Here is a 16,009-nt window from a genome sequence, read left to right as displayed (position 1 = left end):
GCCGCCATCTACTTCTCTTCTCCATTTGTTAGAATTGGTGTATTCCCAAGAAGGGCGGTGAATTGGGTATTTAAAAAAAAATTTTCTAAGCCAAATTAGCCAACAGTAGTAATACACAACCTAGGGTCTAAGTATTTTCCAATCATTCACAATATTTAAATCATGCACACATTCATAATTATTTAAATATAAGCATACATGTGCAGGAAATAAATTGTGGAATTATAAATTGCACACACGATAAGTTATCGAGGTTCAGCCAATACAGCCTACATCCCCGCCTCAGCTCGCAAGCTCAAGGATTACCACTATTGCTCACTTAAACGGTGGAGCGGCACCAGTTACAACCAAGTTAAATTACCAAAGCTAACCTCAACCTTTACAAACTCTCCTTGCAGAGCAAAAAAGGCCCTAACAACTGATCCTTACGAGTTAGATCAATGCCCCCTCAGGCCACGTCTGGAATACAATAGATATTCAATACAAATTTTGTGTACAAAGATATGTGCTTCTCCAACAAGCATATTTGTACCAGTATTAATCAATGCACATCAACCAAATAGGAATTATAAGTTTAGTGCAAATAATGTGTAATAGCACTCTAGGTAATGTCAACAATCAATCAAGTGCAAGAGTGTATTACTAATCTATCTTTGAAACAATATGTAAATATATTTCAACCACAAGTAGGGTTTCAAAGATTTTCAAAGAATATAATCAAAATATCTCTAAGATGATTTCCTCAAAATTATAGCACAAGAAATATTTGAAATCAAGCTTGCTAAAAAAAAATTCACAAAGCACCAGAACAAGCCTTTGAATACTTGCAACAATACTACAAGATTCACAACCTTTAGAGAGTATTCCCACTGAAGACTAATGAATTAAATCACAAGGGGACTCTCAAGCTCAACCTCAAAAAAAAAAAAAAAATCAATATCAAACAAATATAATGAGAGTGTGAGCCAATATAAACAATCTCAATAATACTCTTACCAAAGGATTTTAGCAAGTAGGATGAGTAAGAGATGGATTTATGGCTTGTATATGATAAAATAAGGATTTTGAAATTCAGAGAGTTTTGGCTAATGATATTTTCTAATCCATGCTTAATCTTTCCAAATGAACTAGTATTTATAAACATTCATAAAAATATAACTGTTGGGGGACATAGATGGAATTTTAGAAAATATTAAGTATGGTTAATAAAAAGTAACCCCGTTTTAACTTCTAATAAAATTCAAGCAACCTGAGAGGTTCGGTCGACCATTTTTAAGAGGCAATTTTGGAATCTCCAAAGTTCGTTCGGCCAAGATAAGTTTGGCTGACCGAATTTGGGTGTTTAGTCGACTAGGTCATTTTTCTTCTTCAAGTCCGGTCGACCAAGGCATTGGGATTTCCCAATGTGCCAATTTCAATTGACTAAAGTGTTGAAGCTCATTTTAAGATTAGTTGACCAAATGGTCAACTGTTGACCCTGGGAAGGTTCGGTCGACCGAAGCTACTATGTAGGTTCGGGTTTGGTCGACCGAGTAGTCAAACTGTCGACTCTGGCAAGTTCAGTCGACTGAAGCTTTTATATAGCTTCGAGTTCAATTGACCGACGTCATTCGAATTGTGCTTTTAAGTTCTAACTTCCTTTTGAAGTCACCCCTATTAATATGATTATTACCTCTAAGATATATAGGGCCTTTTTCATACAATATATTTGGACCCAAGGTTAGTCTAAGGTCTTTAAGCTAATCCCTAAAAATCTGGCATCAATCGACAGGGTGATCCTTAAGGTCATTCAACGGTCTTGAGCTTAGAGTCCCTACCATGCATGATATGAAGATTATTACAGACCGATAGATAATTAATACAAACTTGAATGATAAATGTAAAAATATAATATAACTTGAAACACAAAGCGATCTTCATGCGCTGCTCCTTTGTAACTCCATGGAATACGCTGAGGTATGCTCGTTTAGGTGCTCTTATGGCTTCCACATTGCATTATCATCTATGCTAACTAAAACATAAACCTGCTCAAGTAATCAAAGCACATAGATGATATACTGTAGTTTTTCATAATCAAAATAGGGATCTAACCAAAAATTTAACACCATTACTCCTGAAGTGAAGCCTCTTCACCGACCTCTGCATCACAATCCCATCGTGTTGATAAATCCCTCTCCCTATCTCTCCTTCCCTGATTTTCTCTGTTTCAAATTTGATAGTTGGTTTGATGATTCGATCTGACGGCCTACAGCCCTTCCCGACGGCCTTCTTATGCAGGAAGCGCCTGACCAAGAGAAGAATATGAGATCCCACTTGATGCTAAATGTCCCACATCAGTGGGAAATGATAAGAAAACAAGTTTCCTTACCTTATATATTCTAGTTGGATCCTTCTTTCAGCATGTCTCATGAGCTAAGCTATATATTCAAAGCCTTAGCCCAGTAAGAATTTAAAATTGGCTATGGCCTGTGATGTAGCCCAATTTGGGCTCAACCACTCAAGAAATGGATTTTTGGCTTGATAGTAAAAATTTTATAAAACCAAAAAATAACTAAACCAAACGACAAAATTAACAGTTTGGTTTCTTCATAAACTGACAGTATTCAGTCCGATTTCGGTTCAATAGTTTTAAAAATCGAGGAGTTCGGTTCAGTTGACGGTTTTAGCAATAACCGAACCAGACCGAACCGTGTACACCCCTAACACTGACATGTCTAGGTCAATGTGATGGACATGTTGGGACTGACCACACTCGGTTTGAACCTCATATGCGTGACTTGGACACTTGGATGCTTTAACTGAACTAAGTTGACTAAGTTTGCTTGTATTCTAAGTTTACTTCTAAGTGGGGAAAAAGCTTTTGTGGAGAAGTTTTTGGGCACCATCAGCTCCAACATGTGTAGGTCAATATGACCGACGTGTCGAGACTAACCACACTCAGTTTGGACCTCGCATGCCCAATTTGGATACTTGGGTGGTTAAATTCAACTAAGTGTACTTTGTTCACCTCTAAGTGCATAATTTTCAATTGGCATGGAGTTTTTAGGTACCGTTAGCTCTGGCATATCCATATCAATGTGATGAATGTGTTGGGACTGACCACACTTGGTTTGGACCTTGTATGTCTGACTTGGACACCTCGGTGCTTAAACTAAACTAAGTTTACTAAGTTTGTTTGTATTCTAAGTTTGCTTCTAAGAGGGAAAAAAGCTCATAGGGAGGATATTTGGGCAATGTCAGCTCCAGCACATCCAAGACAATGTCACAGACATGTGGATATTGACCACACTTGGTTTGGACCTCATATGCGTGACTTGGACGCCTCAGTGCTTTAATTGAACTAAGTTTACTAAATTTTTTTGTATTCTAAGTTTGCTTTTAAGTGGGTAAAAAGCTCCTAGGGAGGAGTTTTTGGGCATTGTCAGCTCCAACATGTCCAGGTCAATGTGATGGATGTGTTAGGACTGACCACACTCGATTTGGACCTCATATGCCCGACTTGGACACTTGGATGCTTTAACTGAACTAAGTTTACTAAGTTTTTTTGTATTCTAAGTTTGCTTCTAAGTGGGTAAAATGCTCTCAGGGAGGAGTTTTTGGGCACCGTTAGCTCCGCTATGCCCAAGTCAATGTGACGGATGTATTAGGACTGACCACACTCGATTTGGACCTTGTATGCGTGACTTGGACACCTTGGTGCTTTAACTAAACTAAGTTTACTAAGTTTGTTTGAATTCTAAGTTTGCTTCTAAGTCGGGAAAAAGCTCTCGGGGAGGAGATTTTAGGCACCGTTAGATCCGACACATCCAGGTCAACGTCACAAACATGTCAGAACTGACCACACTCGATTTGAAAAAATGAGACACAAAGCTTTATAACATGTATAGGAATATTGAACTTCTTGAATATATAGGTAATTATATAATATCTAGTTACATAGCCCCAAGTGTAGAGAATTAACTAGTTGAGAAGGTGTTTAAGCTTGGCCTGTATTTCATAGTAAGATTTGCTAGGAAGATAATTGTGCGTCTTATAAACCTAAAATCCATGCACAACAAGTACAAAAGTATAGATAATATTTGGGACATTGATCATTACCATAATATAGGTGTAGATAACACACCCACAAGAACTTATGGGTGAGATGGATCCATTATTTTTCTCTCTTCCAATGTAGGCTTCTTGTGCAATCGCTTCTGATGATCTACAAACTCCACGGATGAATCCCTTTGCCACTTAGCTATCTTGTATTCTACAGTTCCTAACTGACAGAGCTTTAATTCTTTGCCAATTGTAGCATTTGTGCTCCGTAATTCTTGTTGCAATATGAGAATCATAAAATCAATTATGCAATTCCACAACAGAGCTCCAACACTAACACAAAACCTCACTTTTACACTTGATGATATTTCCTTAAAAATAATATAAATAAAAATGAAAAAACTTGTCAAAGACTTCTTTTTCAAGTTCCCAATTAATGGTTTAAACAATTCATGTCTTGGTATCTTTTCAGCTATCACCCATGGCCTACAGAAAATGAACAAAGCAATGAAAGCTAACTAACCATAAAATGCTCAAAATCACAAACATCACTTGGAATTAGGAAGCAAGCAACATAGACACACGCAAGTTACCAAACCACCAAGGTGCAATAAGAATAGATACCTTCCTTGTGGAAATGTTGTAATGTGATTTGGATTCTCCAAAAATTCCCATAATTTCTCTAGGTTCTCTTTACAATCCAACACAATGGTTCCCCTCGTGTATACCTCTGAAGACAAGCTTGGGAAAATGTGCACTTGTGTTGATATAGTAGTATGCTTATGTATGAATTCCACAACTATCCTTGGGGACAATTCTGTGATGCCCCGATTTTTCGTACCATATTTGTTTTCCATGTAAATATCATATATAACAACAAACTGGCCATGTCAACCACTAATACCATAATACATAACCCGACCCAAAAGTGGGTACCGGGTATATAATCACACTCATACACAACCCTAACAGCGGAAGTTATTTCACAAATATATACATACATACCACAGAAAATACACATATCAGAGTACTACCATCCATATATACAAGTCAACCACAGAAACTCTAAGGGAATCAAACCTCCCTAGTACAAAATACTCACCCTGACTACTCAAGGTATCTGCTCCCCTCTACCTCAGAGCTATAGCTTAGTTTCCTAAAATATTTAAATGATTGGGTGAGACACATCTCAATAAGTCGGAATAAATTATCCACAGTGTGTGGCAATATAAGATTCATTATAACATATCATATATTTGTTTCAGTAATAATATCTTCTGAGAAAATATATCAATTCCATAATCATAATCACATAGATATAAAAAACAAGCTTTCAAAAGCTTTTACTTCCATTTCCAAAATCATTTGTTTGTAACCCACTTTTACCAGCGAAGTTCCTAAGAATAAGGAAGCCTACCTGCCTATACAAGTAGCTTCCCTCTACCCTGATATCGTTTGCAGTATAACCTGATTAAGTCGGGTTTAGCTACAATTGATACTTATCAGAACACTCACCTTACTCAGTAAGCCCTCAGGCGGTGTGTTTTACTTCACTTTAATTATTTATTAACTCACACAATTTCATTTCTTATTTTCTTTCTTGTTTCGTTTCTCGTTTCATTTCCATTTCCATTTTCATTTTCTTTTCATTTCCATTTCCATATCAAGCTCATGAGTGTCACCATAACTGATACATCTGTGTCTGTACTCATGGCTACCCTGAGGATATTGCTCCACACCATGCTTCCCCCGATGAATAGGGTTGTGCGGCTCGAAGGCTGGACTTAACCGTGGTTGGCCGACCTGATTAGGTCAAATATCATCATATATCTCGTATTTGTAGTATAACTGGCTGGAAAAAAGCCCTAATCTAGACTCAAGAGGCACAACAACTCTACTATACAGCTCAGTCGACTGTCACGCCACACACTTCATAAGTCTGTGTGGTTGCACTAACTCCACTAGCAATGGTACCGTGCTCTCAATATCACAACCCATCATTAGGGTTTCCATATCCATCCATCAGGATTATCACTGCCATATACCAGCAATCATTATGTGGTATTGGCATTTCATTAATCGCATGTATGTATTCCCCTTTCGGAATTTCACATTCATTTCTCACAATTTAATAATCATATTGCAGAATTAACGATGCACTATTCACATTTCACATACTTACATTTCCTATAATCATATTTCTCATTTTCATATTGAAGAATTAACATTGCAATATTTTCATTTCATATATTCACATTTTCCATAATCATATTTCTTATATTCACGTTTCTCATTTTCATATTGCAGAATTAACATTACAATATTTTCATTTCACATATTCACATTTCAATATCAGTATTCTCAACACATTTCATCATTTTAATGATATTTTCTTAGTTTATAATTCACCTTATCTCATACTATCATATACATATCTTAATTTATAATTACTCAATATTTCTCAAAACACATTATCAAATCTTAGAAGATATATATATATATATCAGTACATTTCACTTCCATCATCTTTCCCACATTTCAAATCACATATATCAATAAACATTTCATAAACTCATATTTCTCAAGGTAATTCATTTAACCCAGTTTAAACATTTCTTAATATAAATCATATGCCACAAAAATTTCTTCTGATATTTATATCATAAATAAATTTTAAGGTAAAATATCACACACCATTCTCACATATTTCTCAACCTATAATTTCCATAAAAATATTGCTATAATTTATTCCCCTTACTTGGCTTACTGAGAGGTCCACTAACACCCTAAATCTACCGCTCCTCAGCGTTCCCAACTCAAAAGCCTAAAAATCATATTTTTACCAAATCATTCAACTCCTTTCCCACAACAATTTCTATATAATACTACCAACATTTCAAATCCTTCAAACATACCATAATACCTAAATCTCTTACTTACCCTAATTTTGGGATGATGCCCCGGAACTCCAAACTGAAAATTTACTCCACCTATGTTGTGGAGAATCTTCCCAAGAACCTCCTGGTGGTTCCCGATCATCAATCTGGGCTTTAACAAAACCAAAAATGAAGAGAGAAGGAAAGGGTACTGTGGTTCTAGAGAGAGAAAGTGAGAGAGAGAAATCGTGCACTGAAATGAGGGTTTCCAACCTCTATAACCCGACATTCGTCGACGAATTCAAGTGGTTTGTCTACGAACCCGTGAAGACACTTTGTTGACGAGGGATCTATTTCATTTACGAACCTAAATTCTTGAAATTCCCCAAATGCTCGGTAACCTCCCGTCGACGAGACACGTGTACCTTATGGCCGAAATCTAAAGGACTTTCATCGACGAAGACCCTAGGTTCATCGATAAAGCTATTTTTTTCTACCTTTTAAAATTTGTTTTTTCCTTCTCTTTCCTTTCTTTTATTATTTTAAATTTTTCGGGTCTCTACATTCTCCCCTCTTTATAAAATTTTGTCCTCAAAGTTTTTCATTCACCTTATTTCCATTCTTAAAGAAAAACACCACCATTTTATTAATTACCCTCACTTATGGTGGAGGAATACTGTAGTTACACAAGGATTCTAGGAGATTACAACCATTGAAAGAAAATTCTCCTCAAAACCATTAAAACAAAATACCGCCTATTCTATACAAATTCAATTACATAACTCATTCCTAGTTACCACTGAACAGTTGTGGGTATCTCTGGCACATCTACTCCTCTGACTCCCAAGAAGCTTCCTCTACTGCATGGTTGCGCCACAAAACTTTTACCAATGGTATAATTTTCATACGCAGTTCTTGTTTCTTCTAATCCAAAATCTGCACTGGTGCTTCTTCATAAGATAAGGCATCACTAAGCTCTAGTGCCTCGTATTTGATCACATGGGAGGGGTTTGGAACGTATTTCCTCAACATGGAAATATGAAATACGTCATGAATTCTAGTCAAAACTGGAGGTAACGCAAACCTATAGGCAATTGGACCCACTCTTTCAAGAATCTTAAATGGTACAATATACCTAAGGCTCCGCTTGCCCTTCCTCCCAAATCTTATAATTCCTTTAAACGGTACCACCCTCAAAAACACGTGATCTCTAATGTCAAACTCTAACTCTTGTCGACGAGTATCTGCATAACTCTCCTGCTGACTCTGTGCTATTTTGATCCGATCCCTGATGAGTCTGACTTTGTCTTGAGTCTGTTATATCAGCTCTAGCCCCAATATCTGTCTCTTCCCAATCTCATCTCAGTACAATGGGGATCGGCATCTCCAACCACACAATGCCTCAAATGGTGTCCTTCCAATGCAGACATAATAGTTGTTATTACACGCAAACTCCATCAATGGAATAAACCGTAACAAACTACCTCCAAAGTCCAGCACACATGCACGCAGCATATCTTTCAATATTTGTATCATCCTCTCTATCTCTCAGTTTGTCTGAGGATGAAATGTTGTGCCGAACGATAACTGAGAACCCATGGCCTCCTATAAACTCCTTCAGAAATGGGATGTAAATCGTGGGTCTCGATCTGAAACTGTGGGCACTGGCACGTCATGCTTTCTCACTATCTCTTGAATGTATAACTCTATCAACCTGTTTAAGGAGTAGTTAACTCTAATAGGGAGAAAATGGATAATCTTCATAAGTCAATCTACTACTACCCAAATGGCATCCTGTCTATATAATGCCAATGGTAACCCAGTGACAAAATCCATTGCTATATGCTCCCACTTCCACTCAGGAATATACAGCAGCTGCAATGACTCTGCCGATCTCTATTGCTCAGCTTTTACCTGCTGACATGTCAAACACTGTACTACAAACTTAGTAATCTCTCTTTTCATTCCACTCCACCAAAAAGATTCCTAAAGATCCCTTTATATTTTAGTGCTACCAGGATGTACCGTATATAAGGATTAGTGTGCTTCCTCCAGAATCACTTTCTTAATCTTAGGATCGAAGGTACACATAACTTTGTATGGAACCTCAAAGCTCCATCATTTGAGATACTTAAATACTCCTCTAAACCATCCTGCACTTTCTCTATAAGTTCTACTAACTCTGCATCACTCCTCTGTGCTGATTTAATTCTTTCCTGTAGAGTTTATTGCAACACTAGATTGGCACTAAATGTCTTATGATCACCCTCTATGAGTTTTATCCCCATTCTCTCCAAATTCATCTGAACCAGATGTTGTATCACCACTACAGATATTGATGCACCCACTGACTTCTAGCTTAAGTCATCAGCCACCACATTATCCTTTCTTGGGTGATAACTAGTGGTGCACTCGTAATCTTTTATCAGCTTCAATCACCTTCTCTGCCTCATGTTCAATTCTTTTTATGTGAAAAAGCATTTCAAACTCTTGTGGTCAGTAAAAATTTCACACCTACCTCCATAAAGATAATGTCTCCAAATCTTTAGTGTGTATATCGCTGTTGCTAACTTCAAATTATTGGTAGGATGATTCTTCTCATATTCTTTCAACTGTCGTGAGGCATAAGCTATCATTCTCCCATGTTATATCAGAACACAATCGAGCCCTTTATGCGATGCATCACTGTATATCGCGAAACCCACTTTACCTGAAGGAATCGTCAACACCGGTGTAGTGATGAGCCGCTTCTTCAACTCCTGAAAGCTCTGCTCACATTCATTAAACCACTCAAATTTCACCCCTTTCCTAGTCAATCTAGTCAACGGACCTGACAATTTAGAAAATCCATCAACAAACCTACGGTAGTATCCAGCCAATCCCAGGAAACTTTTGATTTCTTGGACATTCTTCAGTCATACCCAATCTACTACCACATCAATCTTACTCGAGTCTACTGAGATACCACCCCTGGAGATTACATATCCAAGGAAGGTAACCTGCTCTAGCCAAAACTCGCACTTTTTGAATTTCACAAAAGTTTCCTTTGCCTCAGTACCTGAAGTACTATCCTCAGATGTTCCTTATGCTCCTTTAGGCTCTTTGAATACACCAGTATGTCATTGATAAACACTACCAACAACTGATCCAGATACTAATGAAATACCTGGTTCATCAAATCCATAAACGCTGCAGGGGCATTTGTCAATCCAAACAGCATAACCAAAAAATTGTAGTGGCCATACCGAGTCTTGAATGCCATCTTTGAAACATCCTCTTCTTTGACCTCTACCTGATGATACCTAGACTGTAAATCTATCTTCGAGAAAACATGTGTCCCCTGTAGCTGATAAAAAAAATCATCGATGCGGGGAAGCAGGTATTTATTCTTAATAGTCACTTTCTTAATTTCTCGGTAGTTGATGCACATTCTCATCGACCCACCTTTCTTTTTCACAAATAATATTGGCGCTCCCTAAGGCAATACACCTGGTCGAATAAATCCCTTGTCTAATAATTCTTGCAACTGGTCTTTCAATTCTTTTAATTCTGTCGGTGTCATTTGTACGACGCCTTTGAAATCGGTGTTATTAGCTTTGATGCAATCCCAAAAGGGGGGTGAATTGGTATTTAAAAAATTTTATCCCCTAGGTCAATCCACTAACAACAGTATTACACAAGCTTAAGGTCAATCTAGTGCATATAAAATAAATCAATGTAAATATATAGCAGAATTTAAACTACAATAGAAATTTAACCAAGCATGCACAATAAACTAGTAAAGGAGATGACACCAGAAATATTATCGAGGTTCGCCAAACTACCTATGTCCCCGCCTTGGCTAACAATCACAAGGACTGCCACTATAAGCTCACTTAATGGGTAGAGCAGCACCTAAACAATCAAGTCAATTAGCATAGGGCTGATCTCAACCTTTACAACTAGGTCAAATTAACACAGGGCTGACCTAAACCTTTAACAGCCAATCCTTACCAGGCTGGATTGCCACCCCCTCAAGCCACGCCTGGAATACAACATATTTCTCAATAAAATTTTTGTACAACAAATATGCTTCTCAACTAAGCAAATTATGTACCAATGTAATCAATACACTACCAAATTATATGATAAGATAAGCTCAGTATAGCCTTAGTGTTCTACTCTCAAAGATTTTTGCAAATAATTCAATCAGTACGTGAGAGTGTATGTTATAGGATCTTTGTGTCAAAATAATATTCTCAATCACAATGCAACAAAAAAGATCATAAGTATACTTCAAATATCTCAACAAATGTTTTTCTTAAAATAAACCACAAAAGATATTCAAAAATGATTTGTAAAACTTTATTTGATCTTTGTATTAAAATGATAAACTCAATCAAAATGTATAGCAACAAAGATCTTTAGCACTCAAGCAAATATCACAAAATATATATTTCTTAAAGATAAGCACAATAGATATTTTGAAAATGATTTGTAAAATATTTTAGCAATCAAAATCCAATGCGAACTCCTTGAGTATTGCAATGACAATGCAAAACTCAAAGGCTCAATGAAGTATTCCTAAGGAAGATTTATTAACAAAGTCTTGTAACGAAACTTGAAGCTTTGTTCTCTAATAAAATAATCTTAATCAATCAAGAATAAGAGAGAGCTTAAGCATTTGAGAAGAACGCTCAAGCACACTTACAAAGAGATTTAAGTAATAAAAGTGAATAAGAATGAGTGTAGGAGGCTTAAAAATGGAACTAGGATTTTTTGAATTTTAGAGGATTTTTTCTAATTAAGATTGCTAATTATTGACAAATTTTTGCAGATGAAGTGGTATATAGAGAATTCCCCAAAATTATAACCATTTAGGACAAATTAGTCATTTTAGGAAATTTTTAAGTGAGGTTAGTAAAAATAAAAACATTTTTGACGTCGGTAAAATTTGCCAACCCGAGAGCACCGGTTGACCGAACTTAAGGTTTGGTTGACCGAGTCGCTGAGTACGGTCGACTGGGAGAAATTTGAACTAGAAGGTTGGTCGACCGGACATGAAGGGTTCAAGGGTGACTTTATAAATCTGCTCGGTTTGGCCGACCGAGTCTTTTTGAACTATGAGGTTCGGTCGGCCGGGCAGTTGGCAATTCCCATGTGGGGATTCGATCGACCAGGGCGTTGCCAATATAATTCTGGCTGGTCGAACAGGAGGTTAACTGGTTGACCAGAGGAGGTTTGATCGACTAGGCCTTTGCTATATGTATCTAGTTGGTCGACCAAGCGGTCAACCTATAGACCCGGTGGGGTTCGGTTGATCGAACATGCCATCCTTGGGCATTTTGGTCCTATTCCACTTATAATGTTGTCCTTATATATATGATGATTAATTTTAAGTCAATAGGGACAATTTTCATGCATAATAGTGTCCTACAATCATTTTGTTTCCATATGGTCATTTGAGCTTATCTACCCTATCATGCATGTAATGCATTAATTATCGCAAACCATTAAGCTTTAATTATTACTAACTTGAATAACAACTTAATTAAATTACAATGAATAAACATTCTGGGTCTCTTTGTCTTCTTTAAGCCCATGTGCGTGCACCATATGATACTTTCGATTGATCCTACACACAAACTCATCAACCATTAAATACCAGAGTATTAGTCATAATCAAAATAGGATATGATCTATAAGGTCAACTGGTGTTGTCCCTAGTACTAGATCAATAGAAAACTCTACCTTATGATCAGGAGGTAGTCCCAAAAAATCCTTGGGGAAAACATCAAAAAAATCCCTCACTACTAGGATATCCTCAATCCTCAACTCTCCTTCTTATACCGCCTTTACACAAGCCATATAACCCTGACAACCCTCTAACATCAATCGCCTCGCATGAATGGCAAATAACAACTGTTGTGGGGTATGCACACGAGACCCCACAAACAAGTACTTTTGTTCCCATGGAGGTCTGAACACCACCTCCCTCTGATGACAATCTATACTGTCATAGTGAGCAGCTAGCCAATCCTGTAAGAACCTCACCCGAGAAATGTGCATTAAACAAATAAGAAAAGGGGAAGGAATTTAGAAAAGTGAAAATATCAGGGCTTGTCGACGAGGCTCCTTCTCTCGTCAATGAAGCACCTCCCATGGTTTGTCAGCAAGACTCAGAGGATCGTCAATGAGAGGATACCGAGAGATTTCTGGAATTTTGGAATCGCAGGCTCATCGACGAGGCCAACTCCATCATCGAGGAACGCCTTTCTTCTGCTTGTCGATGAGCACTCCACTTCATCGACGAGTCTGGCTGAGTCAAAGGTCTATAAGTTGAATTTTCACTTGCTTAAGGGTTAAGAAAACTCAAATTCTCTCTCTTTCTCTCTCTCTTTCTATCTAGAACTTGAACCGACTCTCTCTCTCTCTCTCTCTCTCTCTCTCTCTCTCTCTCTCTCTCTCTCTCTCTTTCTAAGATCTTGGGCCGCCTATTACCCAAATCAATGATTCGACGTTACTATGTGGATCAGGGGGAGAATCTCTATGATTATAGCAGATTGGATATTTGTTTTGATGATTTCCGGGTTTTATCCCGAAATAGAGGTAAGGGTCTAAGTTCATTTTTGGTTCGGTAGATCTGTAGTAAATAGGATTGTACTGAAGTATTGTTCTTTGGTTTTTAGGTTTTGGGAACTCGGTTCGCACTTTTGGAGCTATTTAGTACGTGTTTTGATTTTTAGAGAAAGGTAAGGGGATTTTGTTTATATCAGTTATTTGTGAAATCTGATTTGGTAAAACTGTGATTTACGATGATGGGGGAGTTTTGAATACTTATTTGGGAAAATCTACTAGGTGAAATGACGGGATTTTCTAGTTATGTATTTTTGGAAAATTGGGGTTTTGGGTATCATCTCAGTTTCTGTTGAAAAATCACATATTTGAATAAATTATAATATAGAGATGATCGTACCTTTTATGTTAAATTGTATTCTTAGATCAAATGTGATGTGATTATTTATTTACTGATTACGCGTCGAAACTGCGTAATTGGACGCTTAGCCCGGGCTTTACCGTTTATATTTTTAATTAAATGTCCAAATTTATTCAATATTTTAATAAAGTGTCAAAATCATCATTCTTGAATTTTATTGCACTATTTATGAGAATTTGGTAATTTTTCGTCGCAGGAAAATTCCTGGGAATCAAAACCGACACCTGTTCGTATTTTGAACATAACTTTTCCATCCGAGCTCCGATTGAGACGATTAAAATTTATGGAGAAAGAGGAAAGGATTATCTACAACTTTAGTGTTTTGAGTTTTGTGAGATACGGGCTTTAGAAGAGCAAAATTTGCAATGAACAGAGAATGAAAAAAATGAAAAAATATAGCAATTCGAGTTTCCTATTCGGGTCTAGGGCTTTCCCCCCTATCCTATTTAACCCTTCTCTTTCTCTTCCTCCATAGGCAGCCCCCATGGCTCCCCATTCTCCTCTTTTCCTTCTTCTTCTTCTTCTCCTTCTTCTTTAGTTTGTTTTTTTTTTTTTTGTTCTTTTCAATTCTGCTTCTCTCCCCTTGTCTCTCTTCCTTCCCTTTGTCTTTCCTCCCTCACTCTCCCCCTTTCCTCTATTTCTCTTGGCCTCCTCTGCCCTCTTGCAGTACTGCCAGCCTCCTCCACCATCTTCAGCAGTCCCCAAGCACAGCAGAACACTAGCCGACTCCATAGCAGGACCACCAAAGCGCAGCAGCAACTTCTCCAGCACAGCAGCAACTCCACGGCTCCGTGGATTTGTTTCTCTCTCTCTCTCTTTTCCTTTCTTTCTTTCTTTTATTTTCTTTTCTTTGAATCTTGGAATATTGAAGAAAGTTTAGTTTTTTTTTTAATGTTATTGGAGTTTTCTTTCTTTTTGTTTAAGTTGGGTAGTGTTGGGTATTTCATTATTGTTAAATTAATCTCTTTGTTTATCTAATTGATAGTTATTTTAATTTAGAATTCTTAATTAAATTCAGATATATTTTTTTTTTTATCGAAATTCGATTTAGTTAGGGTCTATGATTAGTAAAGGTTGTGTTTTTATTGTGTTCCGTTATTGTTTACATTTTTTAAATTTCTGTTGAATTCATGTTTGCATTTAAATTGTGAGTCTTAATTTGATCTCTTAATTGTGCTAAAGGTTCAATTTTTAATAGGTTCGGTTTTTTTTTTAGTATGTGTCTAGTTTAGTTTCCATTGTGTGTTTTTAATTCCATGTTCTAGGTTGCCATTTTTAATTAACGCGTGTCCCAGTGTTTCCTTAAGTAGACTTGGGTTTTCATTATTGTTATTTTAATTCCATGTTTAAAGTTTCCATTTTTAATTAGTATGATCTAGTGTTTCCTTAAGTAGACTAGGGTTTTCATTATTGTTATTTAGTTCCGTGCGTGATAGTTTTAGGACTTTAATTTGTGTTTTCATTTAAGTCTCCACAATCTTGAAAACCCAAATCTGAACTGAGTTCAGTACCTCTTTAATTTCGATTGGAAGAAAGTAAAATCTGAGATTAAAATGCATTCCCTGAGGAGACGATCTAGCCCTTGGGCTTAATATTACACGATAGAACTCCTATACTTGGGATAGCTTCCGAGCTGCTCATTTTTTGAGTGAGTCATTTACCTAAATAAGTGTGGCATGAGCTTGTATATTTAAATGATTTGACTTGTGAAATGTTGAAATGAGATATAGGAACAGGAGTTACAAAATGTTCCAGGTTTTGTGAAAATGTCGAGTCGGAATAATACCATAGGTTAAGATATTGAGCCAAGTCAGAATAATATCATAGGTTGAGATATTGATGTCGGGTCGGACTAATACCGTAGGTTGAGATATTCTTGCCGAGTCGGAATAATACTATAGGCTGAGATATTGAGCCGAGTTGGAATAATACCATAGGCTAAGAGGTCCGGCTTTTTCCGAGGGTGTGAAATACGACCTATTATTCCGGTTTATCACCCAAGGGTGTGAGTCACCATATTTACGCCGGTTCAACGCTGTGGAGGCTTATGCTATGCCAGGTTACCGGGGGCGCCGTGTAATGCAACCGACTTAGGCCAAAGAGTATGATGATACTA

The sequence above is a fragment of the Malania oleifera genome, chromosome 3, assembly GCF_029873635.1.
Source record: "Malania oleifera isolate guangnan ecotype guangnan chromosome 3, ASM2987363v1, whole genome shotgun sequence".
Classification (NCBI taxonomy): Eukaryota; Viridiplantae; Streptophyta; class Magnoliopsida; order Santalales; family Ximeniaceae; genus Malania; species Malania oleifera.
The sequence above is the reverse complement of the archived record's forward strand: the minus strand, read 5'-3'. Positions refer to the sequence as shown.